The 18729-nt window shown below is 38.7% G+C and overlaps 1 pseudogene; it reads left to right on the forward strand.

Annotated features, from left to right (window-relative positions):
- Positions 1-17320: 17320 nt before the first annotated feature.
- LOC696920 (G2/mitotic-specific cyclin-B2 pseudogene) lies at positions 17321-18729 on the forward strand (annotated as a pseudogene).

Genomic DNA, 18729 nt, shown 5'->3' on the forward strand with positions numbered 1-18729 from the left:
TCTGAAGCATCTTGCTCAGTGCCTGGCACTCCATAAATAATATTTAACAGACAAATTCAATCCTAAAACAGACATCCCAAAGTTCTGAGAGGGGACCAGTGAACTCATATCCATTGGATGGCAAGATTTTTTTTTATTTGTAAGTGGCTACAAAGAAAAAGGCGTTTTTGTTTTTGTTTTTGTTTTTTTGTTTTTTCCCCCAAGAATACATTTCCTTTAGCTGTGTGCTTCTGCTATATGCAGTGACTCCACCTGTAACTCATTGTTTGGCTTTAAGGGCAGAAACTTGTTCATAAATTGCTAAATTTCCTTATAGCCTAAGTGCAAAGTGCAAAGTGTAGATGACAAAAAAAGATCTATGATGAGAATGGGTTTTGTAATGTCCCAAAAGGACACAACACAATAGCAAGATCCCTTCCTTAAAATAATTTTTAAAAAATGTATTCATTATGAATTCATGTAATTTAGTTAAAAACAGAACCTCTTTCCTGTACTCATTAACGGCAGTTTTATGGTTTCATTCTGCTGGGCACATAAATATGTTATAATATAAACAAGCCAGTGGTGTAATGAATCATTTCAGTCTTATTGTGCATATGTTTTTACTACAAATCTTGGGGAAAAAAGCTATTCACGCTCTGCATTTTTAAATTATGCTAATGTGATTAGCCATTATGGTCCTACTTATTCTTTATGATGGATGCAAGATGTTTAAGCCTCTCATAGTACTTGTGAGGGGCCTGATTAATGCTTGAGACCCAATCAAGAAGCTGTTGATGAAGTTCAAATAACATATTAAAAAGTTATATACAACAGAAGAGTTGATCCTTGCTCATATAAGATTACACAAACTAATAAAATAAGTGTAAATTGTATTAATGTACATTTTTATTCTTCTACTAAAATTTTAGCTGCTACCATAACCATTCAATGTATTTTGCCAGGATCTGTCCAGGCCACTGTTTTTGAAACAAAAATGTAAAAATGACAGAGAAATCTGCTATTAAATATAAAAATGCACACACATCCACACCAGTAAACAAGTGTTTTCAAAACCTAGACTTCAAAACAGTTCACCCATTCTTGCATTTTGATGTTGTCACGATCAAGCAAAATGAAAAACAGAAGAGACATGTTCTTGTTGGTTATTATGCTGCCAAATCAGATTGTTCCTGTTATTGTCTTACATAAATCCCAAGCTCAGAGGGAGAAGTGGGGAGCCAGCAGAAGAATATGGATATGTGTGTGAAGAGAGCAAAAGAACAATTTTAGAATTTTAAACAAGTCCAATAAATTGAAGACCTGATTAACAATCTGACAAATAAATTTCAGGAGAAATAAATGTAATACATACTTTATATTCAGTGTTTTTAAAACTTTTTAATAAGCAGAACCCCTTTCCAAAGGAAATCTTACAAAAAATCACAACCCATATACGATGGTGTGTAAGGCTGTTCTCGCGTTGAAATAAAGAAAGGCCTGAGGCTAGGTGATTTATAAAGAAAAGAGATGTAATTAGCTCATGATTCTGCAAACTGTATGGGAGGCATGGTGACGGCACCTGCCTGGCTTCTGAGGGGGCCTCAGGGAGCTTTTACTCAAAGCAGAAGGCAAATTGGGAGCAGGCGTGTCACATGGTGAAAGCAGGAGCAGAGAGGGAATGGGCCCGGAAAGAACACGCTCACTACCATGCAGACAGCGCCAAGCCATGAGGGATGTGCCCCCATGACCCAGACAGCTCCCACCAGGCCCCACCTCCAACATTGGGGATTACATTTCAACATGAGATTTGGGCAGCAACAAATATCCAAACTATTAATATATCAGCTAGAATATGAGAAATAAATAAGAATATTTTGTAAACATTTCATTAGTTTAAATTTATTGTATTTATGCATATCAATGAATTGGAAAAGTAAGACTGTTTTGATATTTCTGTGATTTCTTGCTAGTTGCATAGTATTGAGATTTTCTTGATAACAAAAATAAGCTTTTGGAAATGGTAAAAATATGAGTTTTTAAACAAGTTGCCTTGTAATATCAGGACACTATTCCATTTATAAGTAATGAGAGGGAACTTCATTTGTTCTGAGAGCCACATTCTAGGTTAGTCTGAGACGAGTTGGCATGTTGTTGGTCTCTATTGTAATAACATTCAGGACATGGCAGGCTTGAATGTTTGTTTTTTTTTTTTTTTTTTTTTTTGGAGACGGTGTCTCGCTCTGTCACCCAGGCTGGAGTGCAGTGGCACAAGCTCGGCTCACTGCAACCACCACCTTCCAGGTTCAAGTGATTCTCTCACCTCAGCCTCCCAAATAGCTGGGATTATAGGTGCTTGCCACCACGCCCAGCTGATTTTTGTATTTTTAGTAGAGACGGGGTTTTGCCATGTTGGCCAGGCTGGTCTCAAACTCCTGACCTCAGGTGATCCACCTGCCTCGGCCTCCCAAAGTGCTGGGATTACAGGCGTGAGCCACCGCGCCTGGCCGAATGTGCCTGTTTTTAAAAAAAGCATTTTGTGCTCCGGCGCAGTGGCCCATGCCTGTAATCGCGGCACTTTGGGAGACTGAGGTGGGCAGATCACCTGATGTCGGGAGTTCGAGACCAGCCTGATCAACATGGAGAAACCCCATCTTTACTAAAAATACAAAATTAGCCATGTGTGGTGGTGCATGCCTGTAATCCCAGCTACTCGGGAGGCTGAGGCAGGAGAATTGCTTGAACCTGGGAGGCAGAGGTTGCGGTGAGCCGAGATCACACCATTGTACTCCAGCCTGGGTGGGCAACAAGAGCGAAACTCCATCTCAACATAAACAAACAAACAAATAAATAAATAAAATAGCATTTTGTAATAGATAAAAATTAGCAAAATTCCAATCAAATATTTGACTCATGAGTCTCCTCAAGGACACAATAGGGTGGGGCAGGGTGAGAACATCGTTCTGGCTGGTTCTCTCCAAGCTGCAGTCTTCTCCACTACACAGGGAGGATTTTAACAACCTATCTGCTAGCCTTCCCTGCACACCACCCCCCATACTGCTCTGCTGTAGACATAAATGATGTATTCCTTTCGCAGTGTTCTTTATTTAAGTTAATGGTATCATGATCTTAGGAGCTGGAAACCCCTTCGACTTTTCCCTTTCCTCACTCCTAACATTTAATAGCTCACAAAGGTCTACTCATACCATCTCCAAACTATCTATGGAATCTGATCTCTCATCTCCCCTTTGCCCCTGCTGCAACTGCCTCCTGACTGCTACCTGCGGACTTCAGCCTCATCCTTCCCCTCCCTGCCAGAGCTTCTGTTCTGAGACACACGTTCGATTGGGTCATTCCCTTGTTTTAAAGCTGGTAATGCTGTCTTGGACCTGCTCGTAAAGCTAAACCCCTCAGCAACTACAAAAGGCCCTCCATAGCCTAACTCCAGCAACCTCCAAACTCCTCTCCTGCTGACTCCTTCGACCCAGGCAACCCTGAACTGATCACACTGCATGCACCTTATCCTTTGCATCTGTCTTCTCTGTGCCTGAAGAACTCCTATTCATCCTCCAGGACCCAACTCAAACACTACCCCTTTTTCAAAGCATTTCTTGATTTTTCCAGGCAAAGCAAGTTGCAGCTCTTGAACTTCCTTTGTATTACATATCCTTGTAGCATCTGCTCCAATGTTTTGACTGCAATCATCCTCTTGTATGTCTCTCTTTTCTCCCAAATACTATGAACTTTTAGAGCACAGATATTGTATCTCATCCACCTTTTTAATCCCAAGCATGTATCATCGTGCTTGACATATGCCTGAAACATGGTACACTTTCAGTGAATGTTTTTGAACTCTTTGTTACAGCATTTCATGTGGAGTTTGTTCTTGATTCTTACAGTAATACATAAACAGAAACCACAATGGCATCCTGTAGGCTCCCTGTTGCAAAGAGCACACAGTTAATTGTCAGTTTCTTTTCTCCTTACTCTAATTTCTCCATTACATTGGGCACTTAAATCCTTTATCTTCCTTTGAGTTCATTAACATATTTCAGAATTGAATTTTGAAACATCTCTTCTTTATGGTGCTTTCTTTCCAAAATTTACTTATCCTGTCCTCTCTCAGGTTATATGAAACTTTTCTGATGTTTAGAACCTCAAACAGAACTAATTTCTCTTCCTAATTTCAGGTCAGATTTTGGGGAATGTGCTCAGTTATCATGCTCCAAGATAGAGACTTCCTTTCATTGCTTTTTTCCTACTACACTTTCCTTCCCCAAAGACGTCATATTCAAGTGATTTGCAAATCTTCGGTCCTCTGCCCCCATAGCCCTTGAACCCGGAAGATGCTAAAGTAAAGCTGGAATTTTAATTACTTTTGTGCATTAATGCTACATGCTACATTCAATAAAAATCATGAGTAAATTTTTACTGAATCGTGGGATAGATTCAATCAAAATCTATCCCATGATATTATTACTTCTTTACAAACTCAGTTGTTTATTATTCCTGACCATTTGGATATTTTACAGATTTTGTCATCATTTATTTGCTCCATGACTTTACTTGAAGAGAATTTAATAACACTTACTAGGATGATTGTTCTTCCTCATCCATTCAACCATTCCCACCCCTTTTCAAGGCATAACATTTCCTATTTCCAATCCTCCTCGGGTTTGTAAAAAAATTGCTTGGCAATGGTTCACTAAGAATTGCAATTTAATCCTTTGGAATAACAGGCTTTTCATCTGTGCTCCCTGCAATGATCCGACGACAATCAGTTCCTTAGAAAAGAACAATGCAACTCAAAAGAAAAGAAAGTGCTGGCAACATGGTAAAGAACATGAGGCCTGTTATAAAATTTGTAAATATAAATTAACCTTGGGAGTAAATGGCATCAAAATATGAATTATTGCTCCCTTTCAAAAGAAGAATTAGGACATTTTTGGCAGCAAATGCAAATGAACCTGAGTGTCTGTGCTTTTGATCCGGACTGTGTAAATACAGGCTCATAACTAGGTAGTTTAGTGTTTATATTGGTGGAGTCTCTAAAGTTATGCTTACCGACCCAGGAACAATGCAACATTCAAGAAAGAGCAAACACAACCTTAATTCTTACCTCCCATGGCCCTTGACCTAAGGAGTGTTTATCTAAGTTGTTCTGCATCTTGAATTTTATGGAGTTGGTTATTATTAAAAATATACAGATACAGTCCTATATATCTAAAATGCTACACACACATTTATTTAAATGCGATTAGTCTGTTATAAAATATCCCCCTTTTAAGACAATTATAGGCCATCAACAATCTGCATAGTAATTTATCACCTCATTTTCAGTCATTATCACTGTTAGTCAACCATGTGTTCCACAGCCTAAACATCACTGAGAGTTCACTGGAATTAGTTAGGTGTTTTAAGAGTCATTATCATCACCATTATTACTACAAATCACACCATTTATTTAGCACAAACAATCTGCTGAAGAAAGCAAGTTGGCACAATTTACAGTGGATAAGAAATAGGTGCCACCTACAAAAGGAACATGGGAGTGCGCTCCAGCAAGAATGAGTGAGGGAAGATGACTTAGTATGATCTTTAGGAAAATGTGTGGGGTTATATTTTCATATCTAGAATGCAGTCTCCTGGAAAGACAAATATTTTGTAAAAATCCTTATGTTTCTCCAATGGCCTGATCAATAGAGAACTCACAGAAGTGACCAGAAGATATATTTAAAATGACAGAATTTAGAAAAACTGCCCATGTCTGTGGTACAAAATGAATTTTTTTCTGCAAAGCCCATTGAGACTATTACTCTCTCAAGTCAGTCTGAGCCTAAAGTTGGCGTGTGAGTCCCCTTCTCTACCAGGATAGGCTATTTATGTAACACCCAGAGGAGTGAGCCATCTAGTCAACCAAAGCAGGGTACAGAGAGGTTGGCAGTCTGAGCTCAGCCAACAGATTACCACATAATAAAAAAGGATGCATTTCCTTCTGATCATTATGAGAAATTTAAGGCTCTACTATGCCTTATTTGGAACCTACCAGAAACCAACTTGAATACTCCTTTTTCTTTCTATAAAATGTAAACATTAAAAGTCAAGTGACTTTAATGTGATTATAAACTTCAACTTGGAAACTAAGTTTTAAGGACAAAGCAGAGACAGTGTTTATTTTTTATTTTTTTGGGCTTTCATAGAATTGGCCAAAACTTTGAACAAAGCTTAAAGGTGAAAGGAGCCATCTGGTGAAAATGTCTGTGTTCCTGCTTTATATTTTTTATTTAAGGATTGTGAAAATTTGGAGTAAAGCAATAATTCATATCAATAAAAGTTTAATTTATTTTATGTTTATTGAGAAGTAATTAAGTTCAAAATCATCTTAAATTTGGTGGCTAGTGACATCTGAATAATTAATGAAATTAGTTTTCGTGAAAATCACATATTTTCTTTATATGAGATGTGATACGATTTTTGACATTTTAAAAGAGTTATAGAATAAATAATCTATTATTATTGGGGTCAGATTTGTACACATGATAAATATTTGACCTTTTATATATCTTTAGGACTTCTGGTTACAACAATGCTTAATAAAGGTTAAGGGCACTTCATATTTTAACAAGCCCAGATTTTCTATAATGTGATTTCACCCCAATTAGCATCTGTACACATAAATAGAACTGAGCAAAAAAGAAAAACATTTCCACCTGAGCATTTCAGTTTGGTGTTCTGGGTCTGAGACAAGTACATATTACAGAAAATGATTGCAAGAGAAAAAAAAAAGGCAGTGGCTGAGAGGATATAGAGTCCAGGAATTCTTAAGTATCTGGGAAGATTTTAAAAGTAAATACAAAAAAGAAATTTTGGTGGGCTTTTCCAGAAAAGTAAGCCAATACATTTTATTACATATTTATGGCTTTGGAAAATTTTTGTTTTCTACAAACCTACACCAGCTAGAAAAATAATTGCCAACCCTTCCCACAATGACTGATGCTGTTCGTGACGTTGCTACTGGCAGAAAGATTTTCTCAGAAGACTTAAAAAAAATAAAGTATAAATATTACGGTTTTTTATTGTCTTTATGAAAAACTATTTTTTGGCCCTTGGACCTGAGAGATAATTTACATAGCTGATTATAAAAGCTCTCACAGAATGACTGCACACCTGCATTGGGTGAAATCGAAAGAAAAACTCTCTTGTTCAGTAACACACCATATGCAAATTGGGGGAATAAAAGGAGCACAACAGCTGGCATGAAAAGAATATTTTACAGATTCTTAGGGAGCACTGGTCTGGAGGCATTCAGAAATGCCATCATGCTGGCAAAAGTGCACTATGCAACTAGGGTAACCTTCAGTATGAAAAAAAAAACCCAGCTTTTAAAGAAATAGATAAATGTTATTATGATCAAAGTCCAAAGCTCACTGGCATTGATAACCGAGCATTGAGCAAAATGGAAAGAGCCATTAACAAATTCATTAAGAGCCTCTTTACATTCCCACCATCAACTGAAAACATATGTTTAATCTGTACTCTCTTTATTTCAATTATTATTGGTAGAAAAAAGGTAACCTGCTTGAATATCATAAAGATATGTCAATGACATACTTCTTATATCTCCAGGTCAGGTTGTGCACACCTTCAGTCAACATTTATATAAAATGACAGCAACCTTTGAAGGCCTAGTTCTTCCTTGAGCAAAGAAGTGATTATTCATCACAAAGGGATAACCAACAGGATCTTAAGAGGCAATGTTGCCTATGGAAAGAGCTCTGGACCATTCATAAGTTCAACTCACTCATCTATTAAATGGGGCTAATAATACCTGTCCTGCGCATTTGCACTTACTGTGAACATCAAACGAAATCGTAACAGGTGAAAGCATTTTGTGATGTGTAAGATGACAAATAAATGTAAAGGACTGTGATTCATAAGTGAATTCAATAATAGCTATTCTTAGTTTATAGATATGAGAAAAGTCTCAAATCCCCAAAGAGTTTAATGCAATTATAATTATTTGATCCTTATATTTATTTTGATTAATAATCATATGCATCTCTTATTCAGCAAGAAAGCTGAATTTCCTTTTCAGGCCACCCTCTGCCAGTATTTAAGCTTGCTTTTTATGTGTTTGTGAAACTCACTGAACTCAGCCAAGATTTTAACAGGGAAGTCCCAGTGTTGATCAAAATGGCCTATTTTGGCACTTATGTCCTAAATCTAATCACCAATGACAAGATAAAACAAAACAAACAAAACCAATGTCCCATTCCATGCAATCCCAGAACACTAAGCTGCTCTCATTCTTGGTCTACTGACCAAAAGACTACCATTTTAGGCAAGAAATTACACAGATCATTGCTCTTCTATGTAAACTTTATAATAACACAGTCATAATACACTAGGAAGCATCATCAAAAATATTCAAGGTTCAATTGTGCTTACAGAGTACATTTTGCTATTGTAGCTTTTATTTCTTTCTTTCTGTTAACCATGCAAGTCAGCTTTGAGGTTAGAGGTGGATAAGCCCTGGGATAGAACTTATTTGCCTCAAGTTTTACATGCTTATCATTTGGTAACTAATTTTTCTTTATGTGTGTAGGTGAGTGTGTATGTGTGTGTGCATGTGTGTGTGTGTGCTGTCTTTTCCTTTTGAGGGAAGAGGCCCAAGAATTGGTGGGCCTTTTTACGATAAATCTGGATAATATTAACGACCATGTAGAATGCTTTCTCCCCTTTTCTGTGGCCACTAGCCTTCAAGTCCTGGGAGTCCCTGACCCCCACTCTGTGTTGCCTTTAGGTAAACAGGTTTTCTCACTTTGCAAGCTTAAGGCAAAAGGCCTGGCTGGGCCACTTTAGAGACAATTTTTTCATTTGTAAAATAAGCCCTCTTGAGTTAAGCCTTTCAAGGTCCCCTTCAGCTCTGAAACACTCATGGCTTGTTAAGCAACATCTCCAAAGATGACCCAATGTATTCAGTGTATGAGCTTAATAAACTTGCTCACAAATTTTGAGACCTACTTCCAAAATCTATCATAAAAAGTTTTCCTATCTTCTTTATTGACTTGAGTTTTCATTTCTATTTCTACAACTGACAACCATCTAACAACAACAAAAAGCCACAACTAAAATAAAATTTTTGCAAAAGGACATTCAAGTCAATCTTATTGGAGCTAATTGTCTGCTCCATGGGAATGAATCTGGAGTATTTTACTGTGAACACTTACACTTCGAATGACAAATATTTGCTGAGATGATCACTGGAATACCTTTTGGTGTCAGAGCAGCAATGCTAATTATTAGCTGGCCACTTAAGCTGGCTAGTATCTACTCTAAACTGTTACTAACTGGCCTAGAATGAACTTCAATTTCCCTATCTGTAAAGTGGGAATGTGGCCACCGATATAGCTCTTGAAAAGTGCTTGTAATCATTTTAAGTCTCAGAGGGTAAATGACCACCTGTGAACATCTGAGACTTTGGGGGATGCATTTACTTTTGGGGCCATTAGAGAAACCATTTAGTACTGCAGCAATGATTTACTACTCTTGCCCCAAGGGCCCCAAAGAGTTAACGCACTTCCCATAAAGCTCCTGCCTTCTCTGTAAATCAACCAATTTATCAGATGGTGCTTTTGACAAATCAATCTGCTTGACACAGGTGGGCATTTTACTTCCAACATCTATTATAGAGAGAGTATGTTGACTCTTCCTGGCTCAAAGGAATCAGGGGCCAAACCCCAACAGGCATCTACACAGTACTCTGCATCACAGAGTAGTTTGAAATTATTTATGAAACAGAGTTGTTAACTGCTGGGGCCTTTCACTGCCATTATTGTAGTCTCCGATCTTTAGGAGAACAATGCCAAATGGTGGTGGCAGTTACTTGATAGAGTTGTGATTTTAACATTTCATTATTAACGATAGCTGTAGGATGTGAGCATCCATCCACCACCTGTTCTTACCTCCTTCCATCTGGACTCAGACAAAGAGGGACATTAAAGAAGGTGAATCCTTCTTATGTTCTGGATCTGTTCTTCTTGTCTCCTTAAGCAGCATTTTGATCAAATATTACTACTCTCTACTGAGTCGTCAATTTTTTTTTTTTTGCTACATTTTTCTTCTAAGCCATGTGAAAAACTCCAATCTTAAATAAATCATGTACTACCTGGATTTTATGGCCCTCTTTGCTCTCTCCATCTCTTTCTTTTCTTTCCTTGCTATGTCTGGGAAAGAGAAGTTCATACTTACTGTCTTGGCTTCATCAGTCATTCACTCCATGGCCCCTGTAGCCTTCTCTGAATGTGGTTCTATCTGTTTTGTTTGTTTTATTTTGAGACGGAGTCTTGCTCTATTGCCCAGGCTGTAGTGCAGTGGTGCGATCTCGGCTCACTGCAGGTTCTGCCTCCTGGGTTCAAGAGATTCTCCAGACAGCCTCCCCAGTAGCTGGAGTTACAGGCAGCCCCCACCACGCCTGGCTAATTTTTTGTATTCTTAGTAGAGACAGGGTTTCACCATTTTGACCAGACTGGTCTCAAACTCCTGACCTCAAGTGATCTGCCCACCTCGGCCTCCCAAAGTGCTGGGATTAAAGGCATAAGCCACCGTGCCCAGCCTGAATATGGTCACTATTGAGGACAGCCTAGGTCCTCTACATTTTCAAGAACCTACAAAATGTTTGAGATCTAAAGAAAAATTGACTGACTCAAATACAGAAGAAAATAGAACATTTTAATTTGTAATAATTTCAAAGGGAAAAAGGTTAATGTCCTAATTTTTATAACATAAATTTAATATGGAATTAGGTGCATTTTAATGTTTGCTGCAATATGTGGTTGGATCTTCAGAAACCAGCATGTTCAGGATCTAGAAGAGTTTTAAATGACCCTGATAAAAGATCTAATTGCCAAATCCACTGGGCCATTTTTAATCCTTATTAAAAAATGAAGCAGCATTGGATAATGTTGACCATGCCCTCCTTTTTTCTCCCTTGGTTTCTGTCATATCATCATCTCCTAGTTTTTAACCAACCTCTTTGAATACTCCTGCTCAGTCTTCTCTGGAATTTTCTTCTACACCCAGAATTCCATCTTGGTTGTCTTTTCTTGTTATATGTTTTCCTTGACAATCTCATCCACATCCAGGTTCGATGCCCATTTATATTCTGAGCTCCATCACCATCTGCACTGGCAGTTCAACTTCAACTATCCCTGAAAGTCTGTTCCTCCTTTCATAGATCCTGAGTAAATGGCACACTATTAATTCAATGGCTTAATGCAGAAATCTGGGAGTCATTTTACATTCTTTTTTTCCCCTCTCCTCTTATAGTCAATCAATCACCAATTCCTGTCAATTCGATTCCTGCAATCTCTTACATCTGTCCACTTCTCTTCATCTCTTAACAGCACAACTCTGGGCCAAGCATGGTGGCTCACATCTGTAATTCTAGCACTCTGAAAGGTCAAGGCAGGAGGATTGCTTGAGCTCAGGAGTTCGAGACCAGCCTGAGCAAAAGAGCAAGACATCATCTCTCCAAAAAAATTTAAAAATTAGCCAAATGCAGTGGCACGCACCTGTAGTCCCAGCTACTTAGATGGCTGATGCAGGAGGACTGCTTGAGTCCAGGAGGTCAAGGCTACAGAGAGCTTTAATCATGCCAATGCCCTCTAGCATGGGTGGCAGAGAGAGATCCTGTGTCAAAAACAAAAAAATTCACAACTCTGATTTTGTCATTCCCATGCTTAATCTCTTCAGTGGCTCTCAATGGCCCTGGAACAAAGTCCAAAATCTGACCCTGACCCTCTCCATGAGCTGGCTGCTGCCTCCTCTCCAGCCTCATTTCCACCCATTCTTCCACTAGAGAGTACTTCTTTGAATCTCCAGATCATTTCCACGGCATACCACCACCTGCCACCATTACATTGTCTTTGCACTATGGGCCTCATCTTCTGCAATTCCCCATCACACTTTTAATTACTTGCTTAAGGTCCATTTTCCCCAGTAAAAAGAGTGCTTAATATTTGTTGGGTACTTTCTATGTGCCAGGAAGTTTTACATACATTATCTCATTTTAATCACGACAGTAACTATGAGGTAGGTTCTATTATTACTCCAATTTTAAAGATAAGGAAACTGAAGCATTGAGAAATTGAAGGCCACACAGCTAGTATAGAGTAAATTAAAACCGAAACCCAGGCAGTCTACATCCAGGGCCCATATCCTATCCACAATTAATATGGCTTCAGTGGCCAGGCGCCATGGCTCATGCCTGTAATCCCAGCACTTTGGGAGGCCGAGGTGGGCAGATCACCTGAGGTTGGGAGTTCAAGACCAGCCTGACCAACATGGAGAAACCTTGTCTCTACTAAAAATACAAAATTAGCCTGGCATGGTGGCGCATGCCTGTAATCCCAGCTACTTGGGAGGGTGAGGCAGGATAATCGCTTGAACCGGGGAGGCAGAGGTTGTGGTGAGCCAAGATGGCACCATTGCACTCCAGCCTGGGTAAAAAGAGCAAAACTCTGTCTCAAAAAAAAAAAAAAAATATATATATATATATATATGTGTGTATGTATATATATGTGTGTGTGTATATATATGTGTGTGTGTATATATATGTGTATACATATATATAGCTTCAGTGAAACAGTAAGGTCTACAAGGGGAGGGGCTGAATCTTGTGCCTCCAGAGCCTAACACAGGATTGGCACAGAATGGGGGCCAACATGAAATTGCTGAAATAATAAATACAATTCAATCCTTAGATTGGCATATAGGGTCCTCCACAATCTTACCCTGACCTACCTCTCCAGGCTCATATCCCAGTACACCTGTCCCTCCTTCCCCATGCCCTATCTTCTAGCCATATATGCAGTTCCAAGAATAGGCCATAGTGGTTCACACCTCTGACTTTTATATATTCATAATTCACTCACTCACTCATCCATGTGTTCATTCACTCACTCATTAGTCATTCATTTGCTAGACACCTATTGAATGCTAGGCGGACAGAAAAGTCCTATGATAGATAGATGCTATAGGAACACAGAATAGGGACATTTAAGGGGTTTGTACTAAGGAGTCAAGAACATCTCCCAGGAGAATTAACATTAAAAGTGAGCTTCATTTCCCTGGCATGTGCAAACCCTTATTCATCTTTTGGACTTCACTCAAATGTCTCTTCCAGGGCTCTCTCCATGGCAGAACTTGCAGACATTGTGTTGCGTGTGACCTCCCCCATCAGACTACCAGATCGTCTTAGCCTCTTGGTGTGTATCATGTCAGTACAGTGTGTTCCTGGCACAGAGGAGGTACCCAATAAAGAACTGATGAATGACCAAATAAAATAATGCTCCTTTTTGTGAAAACACTCCATTTTAACTCATTGTACATATCTTTGCACTTACCCAAAACCATGGAATTGGGGCTTCTGTTCATGTACAGAATAGATAAATTTTTAACATATAAATGAGAGAGATTAGGGAACACCTAGCACTACTATATCATTTTATTTTAGACATGGATATATAAATTATGTAAAATAGCAATGTAAACATATACTCACACACTCATATACTTTTGTCAATTCAGTGACTAATAACTTGAAGAAATAAGAATTCCCACAATAAGGCACATTCTCCTGAAAGCTTTGGGAACTATGGAGAATACTACATAACAGAATGCTAGTATATTTTCTGAAAGAGAAGATGATCGTGATGACTTCCTCATCAATGAAAAATAACTTTTTCATTATTAGAAATGAGCCCCAAAGGTTAGGCTGCTAATGTGCTTTTGTATACGTGTGCAAATAAATGCCATAAATAACACTGTAGACTAACATCAAAGCACACTTCTGTCTCACTGCTCTTCTTTTTGGGGTTGACATTTGAAGAGGTTCTTTGAAAATTATAATGAGATACAAACTTACTCCAACGTCCCCTTCTCTACTAATACATGAAGGGCTGCTGTGACTGGCTTTCAGTGGACCAAAGGTCTTATAGGAGTTGCTTAGGGAGAAGCCTCACATTCTGCAATACTGCTTCTGTTTGAATGTGTAAACCTGAGCTACCTCTCCCTCCATTCTCTCCTGCCCTCCCCAACTCTCTCCCTCTAGATAGGTTTCTAATCTGTACAGTGAGTAGCTGGAACTATAGCAGGAGTCAGTAAACTTTTTTGGTAAAGGTCAAGATAGTAAATATTTTCAGCTTTGGACCACATGGTCTGTGTTGCAACTATTTAACTCTGTTATTATAGTGCGAAAGCAGCCACACAGAATATGTAAACAACGGGTACGGCTGTTTCCCAATAAAAATGGGCATGTCTATTTTTCAATAAAAATTTATTTACGAAAACAGGTGGTGGGCCAGATTTGGCCAGTAGATCATAGTTACAGACTCCTGGACTAGAAATATTCTAGGATCCCTGTTAGCTTTTCTCTGCCTTAGTATTCAATTTTCATGAGCCTGTGAGAGTTCACAATTGGCAGACAGCTGGAAAAAAAGAGAAGCAGACTTTGAAGAATCATTGGCTGTGTGAAATTACTATATTTGACTTATCTTTTCACTTGGAGTCTTTTAACTTTGTAGCATAATGCCCCTATTATATTTAGCAATTAGAGTGCCATCACAAAGTAAAATGTAAAACCATTATTCCCTGAAAAGAGAAAAGGCTGTGGTATGAAATGATGCATGTGAGGAGTGTGGGTGATAATTTACTCATATAATCATTTCTATTTCAGTTCTATGGCAAGTATTTCTGGAGATGCTCAGATGGCAAGGAGATCTTTAAGATGTGCATGCCATAATTAACCTTTTTATGTGCTCTGATAGAAATATCAATAGTCTTTTCTCCTTTAGCACTTTTAACTTTACTTATGGTCTACAGAAATGATTTGAAGAATAATCATTATAAGGGAAATAAGCCTTTATATCTTGGGTTTAAAACAAAATATGTATATTCTTCCTATTATTTTTACTTTATGGCTAAGTTCTAGACACTGAACATCTGCATTTCTTTTTCCCTCCTTGCAAAGGGAACTAGACCAGCCAGTGCTTCTGTAGAGTGTAGATCCATGATGTATGAAGTGTAGTCTCTGGACTAGCAGCATCAGTATTTGCATCAGCATCTACTGGAAACTTCTTAAAGATGCAAATTCTCCAGCGCCATCCCAGACCTACTAAATAAGAAACTCTAGGAGTGGGCCCAGCAGTCTGTTTTAGCAAGCCCTCCAGGTGATTCTAATGCCCACTAGAGTTTAAGAACCACTGGTATAGATTACATTTTTACCTCATAGAAGCACAAGTTAAAGGGAAGACCTGGCCTCATATAAACAGCAGAATAACTGTACAGCCTGGACATTCAGAAGGCACAGAATATAGGCAATAAGCCTATAACTACATTATAATCAGAAAAAGGGGCTGAGAAAGAAAAACAATGGGAAGAAGGGAGACATAGAACTTGAACAAGTAGGAGCAACTGGAAAACCCAGGGTTCCATTTGCAGCTGTGGCTACAACCCTCTATGATTTAATGGGTGAAGACTGTGCTAGGTGAAGGGAAACAGAAATGAAGAGAACAGTCTCTCCATCCGCAGAGAATTCACAGTATTAGGGTGGAAAAGGAAAAAAAATGGCTCCCTTGAGAATTTACAATAGACCTAATATTTTAAGTCAAAGGAGGCTGGGCGCTGTGGCTCATTCCTGTAACCACAGCATTTTGGGAGGCCAAGACAGGAGAATCACTTGAGCCTAGAGGAGTTCTGGACCAGCCTGGGCAACAGGGCAAAACAATGTCTCTAAAAAAAAAAATACAAAAATTAGCTGGTCTTGGTGGTGTGTGCCTGTGGTCCCAGCTGCTTGGGAGGCTGAGGTGGGAGGACAGCTTGAGTGCAGCAGGTTGAGGTTGCAGTGAGCCATCATGTCGCCACTGCACTCCAGCCTGGGAGACACAGTGAGACCCTGACTCAAAAGAAAAAAGGATCCAACAGAGAGAGGTTGGACATCAGGAGTCATAGAGGCAAGATGAAGAGAACAAAGAAAATAGAGGATATGAGGATAAACAGAGTGAGTATTAAAAATTTTATTTGTACTAGAACATAGAACATTTAGGAAATTTGTTCTTTTAATTCCTCCAATTACTAAAAGGTGAGCTCTGCTTTGATTTGGAGATAAAAATCCCTGACTTTCTTTATTCTTTTATTGCTTCACTGGACAGAACCACAGGAGAATTGCAACCAAAAGCCTTTCATTTCCTCATGATGCTTATCGCTAGCAAATAGCCATAGTAACACACTGACATAAACCATTAAGCTATGTATGGGTTGGTGCTATTTAAAGAATGTTTGCTTCCCCACCCAACCCCATTCTTATGTTGAAATCCTAACCCACAATGTGATGGTATTAGGAGACATGGCCTTTGAGAGGTGATTAGGCTATGAGGGTAAGAGCCCTCATGAAGGGGATTAGTGTCCTTATAAATAAGAGACCCCAGATAATTCATTTGCCCCTTCCACCATGTAAGGGTGAGAATACAGCCATCTATAAACCAGGGAACAGGCCCTCACCAGACACTGAATCTGCTGGTGCCTTGATGTTGTCCTTCCCAGCCTCCAGAACTGTAAGAAAAATTTCTGTTGTTTTTAAGCCACCCAGTGTATGGTATTCTGTTATAGCAGCCTTAATGAACTAGAAAAAAAAAGAAGAAGAAGAAGAAAAAACAAAACAAAACAGGAACAACGTGTTCTTATGGTAACACAACCTGGTCATTTTTCAAGTCCTACCACAGAATATCAATCTTGGAGCCTCATCATAAAATCATTTTTGGCTGCCTAAGGAGAATGTTCTAGGTAAGACCATGCTACTAAAAAAATAACACCAAATCAAAGATCATAGTGTTTTCTGGAAGATTTTTAGAAGTCATCTTTTCAAAACAGTCTCAAATGTTTTACAAAATGACTTCACTGTTTTAGTAAAACATATATATATATGTGTATATATATATATATTTTTAAATTCAAACAATACAGAAAAGCACAAAGAAACAAGTAAATAATTTCCCAAAGTAAAGATTACTAACATTTGGTGAATAGAATCCACAAATACAAATAGAAAGCTAGACAATGAGGAACGGTTTCACAGAGAGAGATCATATGGTACATGCTACTTTTTAAAACAAAATTTTTATTTCTTAATAATTTTAGGTTTATGGAAAGGTTGCAAAGATAACACAGAGTGTTCTATACCCTTCAACTGACTTCCTCTATTGCTAACGTCTTACATTACTATGGTACATTCATTACAACTAAGAAACCGATACTGGTACATTACTATTAACTAAATTCCAGACTCTTTTTAAATTTCACCAGTTTTTCTACTAATGTCCTCTTTCTGTCCCAAGATCCACATTGCATTTAGTTGTCAGGTATTCTATTAGGGCTCTCCAAAGAGACAGAACCAATAGGATAAATGGGTATATGCATAGAGAGAGAGAGACAGGAGTTAATTCTAAACTTAAGAGTCATGTGACTATTAGGCATACCATTTTAGAAGAAATTGGAAATAGAGTTACAACCAGAGCAGCACAAGTAGTTAAGAAAGCTCAGAACACCAAAGTACCAGTTCAGCCCAGGAAAACAACAAATGTCAACAAACAACTGAAACCTACTGCTTCTGTGAAACAGTACAGATGGAAATGTTGGTTCCAAACGGTCCTTCTCCCGTACCTGAGGATGCCTCCATGAAAGAAGAGAACATCTGCCAAGCTTTTTCTGATGCCTTGGTCTGCAAAATTGAGGATATTGATAATGAAGATTGGAATAACCCTCAGCTCTGCAGTGACTACGTTAAGGATATCTATCAGTACCTCAGGCAGCTGGAGATTTTGCAGTTCATAAATCCACATTTCTTAGATGGATGAGATATAAATGGACATAAGCGTACCATCCTGGTAGACTGGCTGGTGCAAATCCCCTCCAAGTTTAGGCTTCTTCAGGAGACTCTGTATGTGTGTGTTGCCACGATGGATTGATTTTTACTGGTTCAGCCAGTTTCCCATAGGAAGCTTCAACTAGTTTGGATTACTGCTCTGTTCTTGGCTTCCAAGTATGAGGAGATGTTTTCTCCAAATATTGAAGGCTTTGTTTACATCACAGACAATGCTTATACTATTTCCCAAATCCAAGAAATGGAAACTAATTTTGAAAGAACCGAAATTTGAGTTGGGTGGACCCTTGCCACTTCTTAAGGCAAGCATCACAAGCCGGAAAGGCTGATGTTGAACAGAACACTTTAGCCAAATATTTGATGGAGCTGACTCTCATTGACTACGATATGATGCATTATCATCCTTCTAAGGCAGCAACAGCTGCTTCCTGCTTGTCTCAGAAGGTTCTGGGCCAAGGAAAATGGAACTTAAAGCAGCAGTGTTATACAGGATACACAGAGAATGAAGGATTGGAAGTCATGCAGCACATGGCCAAAAATGTGCTGCAAGTAAATGAAAACTTAACTAAATTCATCGCCATCAGGAATAAGTATGCAAACAGCAAATTCCTGAAGATCAGCACAATCTCTCAACTGAACTCAAAAACCATCAAAGACCTTGCCTCCCCTCTGATGGGAGGGTCCTAGGCTGCAGTGGCCCCTGGGGATGTGTGCTTTATTTGCGCACTTTTTCTTACTGGTTTAGAACTCTTCATTTTATACATAGTTCTCTGGGCTGTTTCATGAAACCTCTTCTCAGACCAATTTTCTAA

The sequence above is a fragment of the Macaca mulatta genome, chromosome 3 (genome assembly GCF_049350105.2).
Source record: "Macaca mulatta isolate MMU2019108-1 chromosome 3, T2T-MMU8v2.0, whole genome shotgun sequence".
Taxonomy (NCBI): Eukaryota; Metazoa; Chordata; class Mammalia; order Primates; family Cercopithecidae; genus Macaca; species Macaca mulatta.